The 11,351-nt window shown below is 36.9% G+C and overlaps 1 pseudogene; it reads left to right on the top strand.

Annotated features, from left to right (window-relative positions):
- Positions 1–840: 840 nt before the first annotated feature.
- Positions 841–1,301, top strand: LOC139081639 (histone H2A.Z pseudogene; annotated as a pseudogene).
- Positions 1,302–11,351: the final 10,050 nt, after the last annotated feature.

Here is an 11,351-nt window from a genome sequence, read left to right as displayed (position 1 = left end):
TGCATTAGATGAGACAGGAAAGCTATAGGAGCTAGAGTGAGAGAATGGCCCATCCCCCAGGGGGGGATAGGACTCTGGTGATGTCTTTTCTCTGCAGAGTAGGTCTTGGTGATAGATAATTCTGTGAGCGTATTTCACAACAATTACTCTTCCTCTATTCCTGCTAGAACTTTTCACCATGAGAACCTGGTGGGGTTCCTGGAGATAAAACTCACAAAACGTGGCCCTTGGAAATTCTCACTCACAAGCTAGTCCACACTCAGACTCCAGCCATTTGTCAAATTACCATTTAATAATTGTTCTTACCCGTTTATGGCTCCAGGGGCTTCTGCTCCAGGAAAGCAAATCTTGACTGTAACCCTGAATTTGCTGTCTCTCAAGATTTCAGGGTGGCAGTTTGCCCTGCAACCTCAATTTTCTGATGTGTTCCAGAAAAGTGAATTCGAATTTGTCCAGACTTTTCTTGTGTGAGGACATGAGTGATGACTTGCAAGCTCTTCACATGTTGACGCTAGAACCAGAAGTCAAAAACCTGTGTTGAAATCCTAGGGATATGGTCAATTCTCCAGGGAAAGTTAAGTTTTACTGGAAGAACACTGGTTTAGGAGACAAAACCACCTAAGTTCTAGTCTTTTTTTCCCCACTTAAAACTGTATGACTTTCTCCAAATCATAAGCTTTACAATTGCATTTTCCTCATGAGGAAAATGAATATAAGAATACTGATCAAAATATACAGCAGTTTGAATCCTGGTGCAATGAAGGAGTGGGCAATGAGATCACTATGTGGCTTACTAGCTCTTTGTCTGCCTTGCTGGTTGGAGCTTCAGCAGAATTTGAAATGGCTGATGATAAGGCTGGGAAGGACTCCAGAAAGGCCAAGACTAGGCGGTTTCCTGCTCACAGAGAACCAGCTTGCAGTTCCCAGTTGGCCATATTCATGGCAACCGTAATATAGGACGATCAGCTGTTGATGTGTGGACACAGCTGCCACAGTGTGCAGTGCAGCCGTCCTGGGTGCCTTACTGCACAGCTACTTACAGGCAGTAAATACATCAAAACACTTAAAGAAAGAATATTACTCCTAGTCAACTGCAACTTGCTATTTTTGGAGATGAAGAATTGGACTCTCGCATCTAAGCTACAATTGCTGTCATTCCACACACCCATAGATCTCTGATTGGGAAAAAAGGACAGCAGAAGACTGTCTAAAGTATATCTGGATTCCTTATTCCCTCAGGATGCTAAATACGTTAATAGCTGCCAAGTGTTGGTGATTCCAGTGGACTGTATCTCTGTGAAAAATACAAGTTGGGTGTTGAATTAGCTTTCCAACCAACCAAATTTTTTCATTTGAGTCTTACCCATTTTTAAATATTACTGTGGCTTCAAAGAAACTATTGATTCTGAAGTAGTGGGTTTTGATTGAGTTGACTATTAAAAAAACTATATTTTAATTATGATTCAGAAGTTATAGTAACAAATGTTTGGTGTTGCACAGATGTTATTTCTACTCTGATAGATAAGCTCAATAAAGATCATACCTCCTCCCCCAAAAAATCTGTCAGTGTTCTTATAGAGATAATAGGAGAAAATTCAAATGGAAGTACTTTTAAACTGTAGAAATCCTAACAATGCATGTGAAATATATTCTTAAATAAAGATAATAGTCTCAGGAAAGATGCACAAAGTTTTAATAAATATTTTAAAATTATACTAAAGGGACTAAAATATCCCCAAAGTAAATAGAACATTGTAGGCTCTGTAAAACAATGCATTTGTCACAATGTCTAATTAACAGATCACGGATCACAGGCAGTATACCAAATTTAAACATGGCTTATTGCAGATATTATAATAGTGTCATAGGACATAACAGATACTAAAATAGAAGGTAGGACCTATGCTGTTGCAAAAGTGTATCTGTAAATCTTGATCTCAGAAGTTACTCTCTGAACCATCCTCCAACATTTGTTTCAGTGGAATGAATTATTAAAGCTGGTTACAATTATCTACCTTGTAAAAGAAAGAAAAATAGCAGCAATCTTTTGGTTTTGTTATATTTTTATTTTTATTTTTTCCCCAATGGATAGAGTTAACTTATCATTAAATTACAAATGTCTGGCAAATATTTTATATTTTTGTTTCTATTAGCTATATGAGACCTCATTTCATTCAACCTATTTAACTGGAATCATGAAATGTGATCATAATGATTAAAATAAGCAGTACTCCTAAAAACAACAGTCACCTCCTACTGGCTATATAACATTTTAACTGGAATCTAAATTTGTGCTTCCAACAATATGGCAGATAAGATGAACATCCAAAATGAAGAGATAATATAAAGATTGAGCTTAATTAGTTCAGGTCTAGATCATCTGAGTATCTTCTAGACCAAGAGTCAGCAAACTTTTTCTTTAATGTGCCAAATAATAAATGTTCTAGGCTTTGCGAGCCATTTGATTTTGGTTGCCACTTCTTAACTCTGGTGTTTTTGGATGAGAAAAAACAATGTATAAACAAATGAGCATGGCTGTATTTCAATAAACCTTTACTTATGGATACTAAAATTAGAATTTCATATAATATTCACTTGCCAAAATATATCATCTTTCTTTTGAATTATTTTTAGCATTGAAACATTTAAAAACATTCTTAGCTCTCAGGTGGTACTAATACAATACAAGGGTCATTGTTTCCCAATCTCTGTTCTAGATTTTAAATAATCCCTCCAGTATTTTGTCAATAAATTATTTTATTTTCCATGTCTTTCAATGTATAAAATATTGTATTACACATTGGATTGTAAAAAATCTAGAGTTATGGCGTATCTGAACATGTGATTTTCAATGAATTTCCTCACTCGTAGTGTAAGAACATAGTCATCTATTCAGAAATTATTTATGAAGCACTAATACATACCAAGTACTGTTCTGGTATTGCAACTTTGAACAAAGCAAAGAAATTGTTGCTCTGAGGACGTTTGATTAGCGAGGTGGGAGAGAGACCAGAAACAAGCAAACAGGTATATAATAAGTCAGCAGGTGACAACTGTGAAGAGTTATAAAGCAAATTAAACAGTGTAAGGACACAGAGTTAATGAATCATTTGTTAATAAAATGGGATTCTTAAGGAAGGCCCTAAGAAGGTGGACATTTGAGTAAGAAAAACAAAAGAAGGAGAGAGTATGTCATGGGCTATTTGGAGAAAAATCTTTAGGCAGAAGCCTGCTGGTTGTTTTTTGAAGAACAGTCAAGAGGGTCCATGTAATTGGAAAATAGCAAATGAGGAACAAATTGATGGGAGACAAGGTAAGCGAATTATCAGGGCCTAGACTATGTAAAATATTTTGGGGCAGATTGAAGACTTCAGATTTTATTCTCGGTTGGTTACAAAGCCATTGGGCAGTTTTAAGCAGAAAAGTAGTTTCTGTTTAAAAGGATGGCTCTCAGGGGCTGGTCTGGTGGCGTAGTGGTTACGTTCACTCACTCTGCTTCTGCAGCCTGGGGTTCGTGGGTTTGGATCCTGTGTGCAGACCTATACACCACTCATTAAGCTGTGCTGTGGCAGCCTCCCATATACAAAATAGAGGAAGATTGGCACAGATGTTAGCGCAGAGCCAATCTTCCTCACACACACACACAAAAGTAATAAAAGGATGACTTTTTGTCTTTTCATTTTTGGTAGTGAACATGATGAAGTCTACACAGAAACTGACACATCATAATGTACACCTGAAATTTACACAATGTTATAAGCCAATATGAACTCAATAAAATATTTTTTAAAAAAGAAAACAATGACTTTGGTTGTTCTCTGAAGAGGGGTGAGAAGCAGGTAGACCAGATAGGAGGCTCTTACTCCGATCCAAGTGAGAGAGGAGAGCGTTTTGTACTAGTGGATTAGCAGTGCGGATGGTGTGCAGTAGGTAGAATCCAAATTTTTTTTCTTATTTTTCCCAAATTATTATGTTTAAAAATTCTAAATGAGCTTATATTAAACTGCTAACTATGAGTATCCTGCACATTGCTTTTAGCCCCTCCCCCCATATGTGTGGGTGTGTGTATACATATGTATATTTTATAGTTTTCTATGACTTCCTTAGAGTTTCCATCAGATCTGACTTAAGCCACCAATGTGAAGTCATTTAAAGCAGCATTGTAAAGAGTCACACACAATCAGCTCTCTCAAGCTGCTATGAACTTCTCCTGCACACCGCTGATTCCACTCCAACAACACATGTTTAGACTCTCTCAGAGTTTATCTGAACAGTACAGTTTTGGGATCTTTTGTGTAAGTATGTGCCAAACTCCAAGGTAAATATGCACAGCCATGTGAAATTTGGGGAAATATGAGGAAATGAAGACGAATACTCAGTATATATTTTTAAAAATTAACTAAAATAAATATATGTGGGCCTTGGGTAAAACATCAAGATTGTAAGTGAACTAATTGCTCAATATCTGATCACAATCCCCAGATGTTTTGGCCTGCTTTAGCTTACATTCTAACCAGAATGCTTGATCTTATTTCAAGCCACAGGTCAGACAGACATATGAATGGACACTGGCATTTGTAAAGACAGTCTTGATGTGAAACAGAGGACAATATAATGTGAATGAACACGTAGACAGCTAGAATCACTCAAACCCACGAAAGTGTATGATAAATGCTGGATTTGTATTTCTTAGTTGGTACTCTACATGAGGTGATTTGAACAGTGCCCTCTCTGTTTTCATTACCATCAATTTTGATAACATATAATTCAATCTCAGTTCAATCTACAAAGGACTATTATAGTTTTTGCCTTAAATGTATATAGTATGCATTATTTAGAAATAAAGAGAAATTAAAAGACTTACTATAAACAAACGTAGATATGTCAAAGAACAAAAAATAGTGTTTTACATAAGGTGATATATAAGGTGCACAGAAGTTAATAATGGTAATGTCACATCTTTGTGCAACTCATGCTTTTGAATAAATAGAAATTATCCAGCAGTCATAAAACCAAACATATACTCAAATTTAATCACCCTTTACAAAATACTTGTGTATTTCCAAGAAAGATTTTCCAGAGACATGCAAACTAATACCTGCAAATTAATGTTGCACGGGTTCTGACCTCTCTCTCTTTGTCACAAGATTATAAAAGATTGCTTTCATAACCAATAAGGGATTATGCAGAGGATGAATTCAATCTCAGAGCTATAAGAGATAACACAGTCTCTTTTTTTTTTTTTGAAGATTTTATTTGTTTCCTTTTTCTCCCCAAAGCCCCCCAGTACATAGTTGTATATTCTTCGTTGTGGGTCCCTCCAGTCGTGGCATGTGGAACACCACCTCAGCATGGTCCGATGAGCAGTGCCATGTCCGCACCCAGGAGTCGAACCAACGAAACACTGGGCCATCTGCAGCGGAGCGCGCGAACCCAACCATTCGGCCACGGGGCCAGCTCCTAACACAGTCTTTTTTGACTATGTCTTTACCTCTAACAATTTGAAAATTCTTCAAAGAGCTGTGTTTTCTTGGTGTATTTTCAAATCCTAGGAGAACTCCAAAGTGAGTATACTAGAGACTTGTAGGAAAAAGAAAAAGAGAATGAGAAATTCTGAAACATGTGAAATAAAGGGAATTGTGAAGGGAGAGCAGAGTGTGACCTTTGAGCTTGGCTCTAATGCCCCCAAAGACTGCACTTTGAACAGCATTCTTCAGGGCCATTGCAAGTGCTCCATTTAAAGTAGAACAGGCCTAAATCATTGGCACATGAAGTGAATTTGCTGGTCACTAAAGCAGTGACCTTCAAGACCAGCCTAAGTAGGTTGTTTTCTTCAATATGCAGCACACACTGGAAATGTGAAATGTGAGGAAGGCAAAGGTAGAGTTTCTCTACTCATGTGAGAAAAGCAGAATTCACAACAGAATTGATCTTCCTATTTATTATCTGTTCTTTTCATTGACCATGTTTCAAACACAGAAGCCTACTATTTTATTCCTAAAATCACCTTCTCTAATATTTCTCTTCCTCTCTTTTTTGTAGAGGTCTCTGTGTTTCCTTTCTTCTCTTAAATAGTCGTCATGCAAATGTACCTTATCCTGTCTGCTTTTTGTCTAATCCCTAGGGTTTTACTGATGCTGTAGTTTTAGAGACGATTAAGGAGAAAAATGGTTAGTGAGTCAGTTAATTAGTTTAGTAACTATAAGCCAAATTCATGCCTGGGACTTGCTTAAATAAGGGCAAAAAGAGAAGCATAACCTGTAAGAGTCATCCTAGAGTTTAGAGTCTAGAGAGGAAGACTGATAGTAATCAAATAGCTATTCGAGTAAATGTAACATTGCAAAGGAAGCTAGTGCCATGAATAAGAGATACTTGGTACCACAGGAGCGTCTATTAGGGTATTAATGTATTCAAGGAGGACAAGGAAGTTTTCTCTTTGGAAATGATGATTGGACTTGGGTAGGGATATGAAGATGCTAATTTGAAGAAGAAGCGAGGCAGAAGTAATCACAAGTGTAGAGTTTCTATAGTTAGAGGGACCCGGAGTGAAAAGAAAGCTGGAAGTGAGTAAATGTAACTTCTTGCAGAGATTTTTGAGTCACGTTTAAAGAGAGATTTTTTGTCCTAAAGGAAGCCCTGGGAAGCCAGGGAAGTCTTTTAAGCAAGAAATACTATACAATCATATGTGTGTTTCAGAAAGACTTCTCAAGCTGCAGGATGGACAAATGAATATAGCAGGCAAGAATTGATACCATGACGACTTAGAAAACTGTGGAGCAGTCGCGGAAAGAATGATGGTAGCTTAAATTACATTACGTTATGGAGATGGAGAGACATATACGGATTTGAAGAATACCTTCCTGTGTAACCACGATATTGGCATTTCGTTGACGTGTGGCTTAAATTCATCTTCTTAGAGCATTTTAATGTGTGAGTAATATTTGTATTCTTTGTGCATAATTCATATCCCAACTAGATTATACATGATTTAAAGCCAAGAACAAAATATTTTATTTCATGATTTATAAGTAAAGAGGGAGCCACCAAGATGCATGTGTCAGGAGATGTCTATCCTCACTACATCCACATCAATACCTAAGATACTATTTGGACAATTCCCATCCAGATCACCAAAAAGATTGTCATCTCTAGACCTATGTGTCTACTAATCTTTCTCCAATTCTCACCTCTTTCCAGCTCCCCCAATTTTTCCACTGTGCCCTCTGGATCTCATAGTCTGTCATCATTCTATCATCTATGTCCTCAAACTCTTCTCTGAAATTTTCCAACGTCTTGTCTAAAGGAAACCTGGATTTCCACCAAGCAAACTGTCCTTCAGCCATATAGGTCCCCTGGCCATTGGTCCTGACATTGGGGTAGATGTTCTCTTTGTTCCTCTAGATAATCATTCTTCTCTTCTCTCTCAAACCCATAATATTTGACGATCATAGCTTCAAATTAACTTGATATTAATTTTATCATAATCTTTGAGATATGCAATACTGTGTAAAATAACTTTTCAATAATCTGGCCTCTTAGAAACTCAACGCCTTGTCTTTTGGTCTTGCCCTCTATCTTCCCACTCTCTGATTTTAACTTAAGCTACCTCCTTACAACTAAAAGCATTCCCTCCAAAATATAATTTCTAGAGATTAAAGAATTAAAGATTAAAGGATTAAAATCTTTAAGGATTAAAAACTCTCTGGCACACTCCCTTTCTTACTTCTCTCCATACCAAGCCCACTTGCAATTTTCATCTATTGACTTTGTCAGCTTTCCAGTGTTCCACAGCCCCTTCAAAGCCTCACTTCTTTCCTTATCCAGTTTACATGAATTTTTATTATAATCAGTTCTTTGCATGCATCCTTATTCCTTTTTACCTGTTATTCTGGCCTGGGAAAACACCAGTCTAGTTAAATCCAAATTTATTTCTACTCCACAACTTCTCCAGGACAGTTAAAGACAGCTGGAGAAAAATGCACAACTTTGATGACTGCTCTCACTTTAAATTTATGACTACCACCATCAAATAGACACCCAGTGCTATCCATCAATTCTATGATATTTACCAAAGACATTCACTCTTATACAAACTTTTCTCTTTAAACTTTTAATACCAACGCCCCTCTCTTCACTCAGAAGTGATAAAGGTGCTACCTATTTTCAATGAGAAAATTGAAGTAATCAGAAGAGGCTTTCCATCAAATCTCTCTGCAAATTATATCACTGCATTTGCATCTTTAAACGTGTACTCTGATAATCCTTTTCTTAGAAAGGATGACAATCTGTGTTCCACTTTTGCACGAATTCCATCCGTCCCCTTCTTTCCTACTCAAGGACATCCCAAGAGCAATTCTTGCTTTTCTCTTTATCATTAGCGTTAATCTTTCTACTGGATTATTTCTATCAGCATAGAAGCAATATATAATACCTCCCTTCTTTAGGAAAAGCCTCACTTATCCCAATATCCTTGTCCAGCTAGTGCTTCAGTTCTGTACTATTTCTTATAGTAAATTTTGCCATAATTATTTTCTAAACCAATTACTATTCTAAGTCAATTCCACTTCTCTCATTCTCTTTTGATGTCAAATGATTCAAGATTTTGTCTTACCACACTGCTAAACTGTTCTTATCAGGCTCAACATCCCTTGTCACAATAGCAAATCCATTAGACAAAAATTAATGATTGACTCACTGATCATGCCTTCTCAAACTCTCAACTGCCTTCATGAAAAATTAACTTAGACGTTTGATGTGCATCAATCAAGAGAATCTACTGGCTTTCCAATTTTCAATACCTTCTTAAATATCTGCTTAATTCTTTCAGTTGTACCTGCAAAACTTTAAAGTCATTGACTCTTTCCTTCAATTCCTTGTATTCATTTTTACAAAAATAAATTTCCTTAGGTCTTCCTGTATGCTTGGTGAGGTATAGAGGAAGCATCATAGTCAGAATATGTCTTCATCATGGGCTTATAATATTGTAAACTCTACATATGAATTTTGAGGCTTAGAAGGGGATTGGCCACCTAGATTAACCATACCCAAATATCTGTTTTTTAATTTTAAAGAGGTATTTATTCTTTAATATCTCTATACATCCTAATATAAAAGCTTGAGCTATATATGTCATAGCAGTTAAGAGCATAGGATTTTATATACTATTTTTTGTGAGGAAAGATTAGCTCTGAGCTAACATCTGCTGCCAATCCTACTTTCTTTGCTGAGGAAGACTGGCCCTGAGCTAACATCCATGCCCATCTTCCTCTACTTTATATGTGAGACGCCTACCACAGCATGGTTTGCCAAGCGGTGCCATGTCCGCACTCGGGATCCAAACTGGAGAACCCTGGGCCACCGAAGCAGAATGTGAGCACTTAACCACTGTGCCACCGGGCCGGCCCCAGGATTTTAAATAAATATATTGGCATGTCATTAACTTACAGAAAAGTGCATAAATTATAATCTGCAGACAAATACATTATCAAAAGTGTAAAAGCCCACTTAACTGTCATCCTGGTGAAGAAATGGAAAATTAGCTGCATCCTAGAACCTTCCTTATGCCCCTCCCAATAATAGCAACCTCTCTTTTTCCAACTCTTTTAACTTCTTACTTTACAGTTTAGTTTGTTTTGTTTTAAAACTTTATACAACACAATCATGCAGTAAATATTTCAGTCATCATTTCCAGCTATTGGCACAATAATGCAGCATAGCAAGTTGCCCCAAGCACGTAGCTTAAAACAACAATCATTTAATCTCACATTCACATCTGTGGATTGGCTGAGGTCAGCTGGTAGACACTGGGTTTAGCTACATGGCTTTTCTTCAAAATACGTACATAGCTGATCTCGACTCCTCACTTCACATTGGGATCACATATGCCAATATGAGTTCATTCTTACCTAAGCTGAAGGAGGAGCAGCTTCATACGGGACTCTCATTGCTTGGCAATGGCAGAAATTCAAGAGGGCAAGCCCCACTACCTATGCACATTTCAAGTGACTAGTAGTTCTTTGATCAAATCATGTCACATGGCCAAGTCCAAACCTCAGGGCTGGTGAAGTACACTTTGTCTCTAGTGAGAGGAACTGCAAGGTTATTAGACAACAGGCATGGATACAGGGATGGGTTAATAATTGAAGTCAATAATTCAATATGTAAGCTTTGTCCTTTTGATCACAATGACCAATGCTTCTCCTCACCATTAAAATATACTCCACCTATCATGACAAACAAATATCTAGTCCAATCATGTTTTCAAGTTCCAAGTTCTAGATTTCATAAAATACCTAAGATCCAGACACAGACCCTCCTAACATGGACACCTATGAACTGAAAGAAAGCTATCTGCCTCCAAGCACAAATACCCAGACACACTGATGGAACAGTGACAGAATTACTACAATAAACTCTCCCATTCAAAAGGGAGAAGAATGGAAGGCACATAGTAGTTGTTGCTCCAAAACAATTTTGAAAGTAAATCTTACGTCTTGAAATTTTGCCAAGTACTCTGAATTAGACTCCAGTTCTTCTCTCTTGGAATGGCTCCACAGCCAAGTTTTCTCCAATGGCTAGATTTTGTAATTAAGGTGGTCCTTTCTTTTCTATTATTTTCCTTGGTCCTTCCTAAAAAGGACACTAGATAATGTATTTTTTTTTTTATAAAGCTTTCTTAGCTTGCTTCTTTTTTGTAAAAGTTTGTCGGCCCAGAAGTCTGTTTATATCTTGGACAATTTTAGTTTTCTTTAATGCAGACTGATGGTGGTTTTTTTTTTCCCAGTACAGTTACGAGCTTCATGGTTTTTCCATGTATTTAAATCTCAGCTAATACCATGTTCCATTAGTCACATCCAGTTTCTTTTTCAGAAATACTTGTCCCTCTAGACTCAAATACAATTACTTTGGGTGCATTAAGTAAGTGAATGTCTGATTGTGTTATCTTGATTCTCTTGACATTTTTAATCACATTGATTTGAATTCTTGTGCTTTTAAAGATTTTTGATGAAATATTAAACAAAGTAAGAAATTTTACAGTTAATCTAAATCCAAGTCTGATATTATTTCCCTTCAAGGGGTCACTCACAACACTAAATCCATTTATTCCATTTTCCATTAAGATAATTTGAAGCTGAGTCTCAGGTTGTGATGGCCAGTTTATTTCCAGTTATCATTACTCTTGGAATATATTTCTCCTTGGTCCCAAACAAGCATGGTAACCAGGGTTCCTCTCCTATTGTTTAGGCTCAGATCTTCAAGTATTATTTCCATTGCCTTATCAGTCAGTCAAGAGTTCTGCCCAATCACTCAGCCTCTTAACTACCTCTTTCTCAATCAGAATAGTTCAAATA

The sequence above is a fragment of the Equus przewalskii genome, unplaced genomic scaffold, assembly GCF_037783145.1.
Source record: "Equus przewalskii isolate Varuska unplaced genomic scaffold, EquPr2 ChrUn-13, whole genome shotgun sequence".
Lineage (NCBI taxonomy): Eukaryota > Metazoa > Chordata > Mammalia > Perissodactyla > Equidae > Equus > Equus przewalskii.
This window is presented reverse-complemented; position numbering and strand designations above follow the sequence as displayed.